Source organism: Schistocerca piceifrons, chromosome 2, assembly GCF_021461385.2.
Source record: "Schistocerca piceifrons isolate TAMUIC-IGC-003096 chromosome 2, iqSchPice1.1, whole genome shotgun sequence".
Lineage (NCBI taxonomy): Eukaryota > Metazoa > Arthropoda > Insecta > Orthoptera > Acrididae > Schistocerca > Schistocerca piceifrons.
Genome location: NC_060139.1, coordinates 654,942,423 through 654,945,592, shown reverse-complemented (window position 1 = coordinate 654,945,592; position 3,170 = coordinate 654,942,423). Strand labels below are relative to the sequence as shown.

The following is a 3,170-nucleotide window of genomic DNA, read 5'->3' as shown; positions in this document are numbered from 1 at the left end:
AGTTACTTTTTCCGTGCATTACACGATTTATCATTAGTACTTGTACGTGATGCCCTGCATATATACAAATAAATACTGTCATTCCCCACAACACTTAAAAATAAGAATATATTCCTGTAACGCATTGTACGACAGCACTCAGCTGGACACGAAAAGTAGAACAGTACACACACACGCAGACATCATATACGAGCAAATATAAGGTTAACTCCGACACCACTTAAAAATGGGAATAAATTGCGCTGTGCATGAAACAGTATCTGGTACAGTATTGTATTATTTAAGTTATCGCCTTTAATTATTCAAGTTTTGTCTGTAAAGAGCCAACTGTATATTACGGTTGTCTGCCGTCAATCAAATTTATGAGCAAATTGATTTCTGCTGTATCTAGATTTGATTAGCATAAACGGAATATACACGTGTTAATGCAAAGAATCGAATGCAAAATAAGAAATAAAAATTTAGGTCCCACCGAGATTTGAACTCGGATCGCTGGATTCAGAGTCCAGAGTGCTAACCATTACACCATGGGACCTGTTGACGTAATCGTGTCTAGCGTCGGTTCTTTTACGTACCTCATGTACGCAATTTTCTGTCCTATTTTTGGAGAGTTCGATATCTGAGAAGTTTGCATGTATGATTGATTTTGCGCCATTTAGTAAACTGTCTTGTTACGTAAAAATTTTGCTCTTCCAAAGTCGTGAGTGCCGCAAAATCTCTTCGTACCTAACACCGTTTTCAGAGCCTTCTTCACTAGTATTTAAATCACTTTTAAAAATTTGTAATGTGAATGGCTTTCTACTACAAAGATTTTTTTTAAAAACAGAATTTCATTACCAACTGTAGTCTGAGCAAGCGACATTCTGTCGGAGATCCCTTTACGTTCTGCTAACAAAATCAGTTGCGTGCTTTTAGGAAAGATGCGTTCCGCAGCCAGATGCAAGTAGTAAAGAGCTGGAAAAAATGTCCTTGCCTATTTCTTTCTGACACTCTTTTGCGACTGTTAAAATTTTTGTTGCTTTTTCACTTACGTAGTAGGTCTTCGAAATCCTCTGTAACTTGTATTTTACTTCGTCCCTTTTTTTCCTTATTTGGTGACCGAGTACTTTAAAACAACGATTATTTAAACTGATAAAACTCAAGTAAGGCATGTTGTCCCATGGTGTAAAGATAAGCAATCTAGAGTTTAAATCCAGCGATCTGAGTTCAAATATCGGTGGGACCTGAATTTTTCAGACAGATGTGTGCACATGAAATCAACAAATTACGACCGTATATAAACCATGTTGTGAGGAAGGACAAGCAGTTTATGTGTGAACTGAAGAACCGTCTGAAAAATTTAGGTCCCACCGAGATTTGAACTCGGATCGCTGGATTCAGAGTCCAGAGTGCTAACCATTACACCATGGGACCACATACTATCCATTATGTAGATGGAGTTCACACTGAACCAGTGATGTACTTTTGACCTCTTGACGGCTACAGGCAAGGGTATTATTGGTCTAGCATTTGATGAAATGCAAATCTGTTTCCAGGCTGTAAAACATCCTGAGCTTCAGTGAGTACAAATGACTCAATCTTCGAAGGCAGATAGATCGTTAAATCCATCTGATAAATTATATTATTAGGGTGATGAAATAATATGAACACACGGAAATTAAATGTCATTGCAAAAGGACGCCTTGTACTTGTTTACAGCAGCTTGCGCCAGAATGAAAACTGATATTTTAAGAAACAGCCCATCTTACCCAGAGCAAGTCCCTTGAAATCGGAAATAATTACCACTTGCGCCCTAGCCTGAGTCTTTGAAATTGTTGCGCATTAAACTGTGTTATTGGACGTCGGAAAATTAATTCTATAAAAGATCCCTACAAAAAATTTCTTTCAAATAAATAGTGTTAATATTTCTTCTTAAAATTCAAATTGTATTTTTTATATCTGTAACTATGAATGTCTGTAACTTAAGTTACGAAGCCTATTTCGCACTATACTATCAATGGGGAATAAGAATTGAAGAGAAGCTGGTTTTGTCGCATGTTATTCTGTGGTTTCATGTTTATTTATTGCTGCTTCCTAATACGTGTGTGAACTGCTCGATTTAAATGCATTATAACTATATTGTTTGCATTCTACGTTATTTTTGTTCCGACTCGTTTTTCGTACTCCCGCATTTAACGCAGGCCACTGAAATTTTTATTGACTTCTGCAAAAATGTGCTGTTTGTAGTTCGTGATAATAACGTGTGAAAACTTTCGCGTAACCACTGGCGCACTTTCATCATTTGCAAGAAATAATGCCCTAGTCATCAAGACTACAAAGCATACTCTTATAAATTTCCATCCATACCCTGCAAGCCACTGTGAAATGCATGGCATTCAGTGGCAAGAAGCAGCACCATTCTAAGCAGAATTATATACCCATTCTATGTCAAGATGCAATGAAGCTGAATATTAATGCTGTCAAAACCTGCTAACACAGAGCTCTGCATTAAATGCAAGGAACGGATGCAAACAAAATTAAAGTATCATAAAAGCAATGTACCTAACATGCATTTAAATTGAGCATTTCACACACAGATTCGTAAGCATAACAAATACACAAAAGTCCACAGAGCACCATGTGACGAAGAGCTAATGTTCTGTGTGAAACAAAACAAAACATGGAACCATTTACCCCACCCAATATTACGGATGCGAGCAGAACTCAATCAGAATACGAGGAACATATTTACAATGCAATTCAAAGAGCGTAATACACACTAGAATTCGTAATCAGAAGCGAAATGTGGTGAAACCAGCGTCTGTTATCTATGAAAGAAAAAGAAACATAGAAGACTAAAAATCAGCCAATAAGAAAGCGATATGATGAACTTATAAACGTTCAGCGCTCCAAGTGGTGTTGCAGCGAACCAAGATGGTGTTGCTGGAAGTCCCTATACGAGCTTCACCCCCACGATTCACAGTGCGCTACAATCCCACAGCGTGTCGCTTTTTTTTATTTGCTAGGGTTGGCAAAGTTAGCAACTTTGCGAACTCAACCGACGCCCTTCGCTCCCAGAAAAGTGAAAAATTATAATGTACGTATAATAAATGGTAATTTTTTGCCTTGTACATGCCGCTTGGTGTTTGTTTATTGTCTTGTAATAGAGAAATAGTAATGTATTAATCCTT

General features: G+C 37.4%; 2 non-coding genes across 2 annotated transcripts; both read right to left on the bottom strand.

Annotated features, from left to right (window-relative positions):
• Positions 1-463: 463 nt before the first annotated feature.
• On the bottom strand, positions 464-535 carry Trnaq-cug. Its single transcript has one exon. It is a non-coding gene; the product is annotated as a tRNA-Gln (tRNA).
• An 806-nt stretch (positions 536-1,341) lies between these two features.
• On the bottom strand, positions 1,342-1,413 carry Trnaq-cug. The gene has a single exon. It is a non-coding gene; the product is annotated as a tRNA-Gln (tRNA).
• Positions 1,414-3,170: the final 1,757 nt, after the last annotated feature.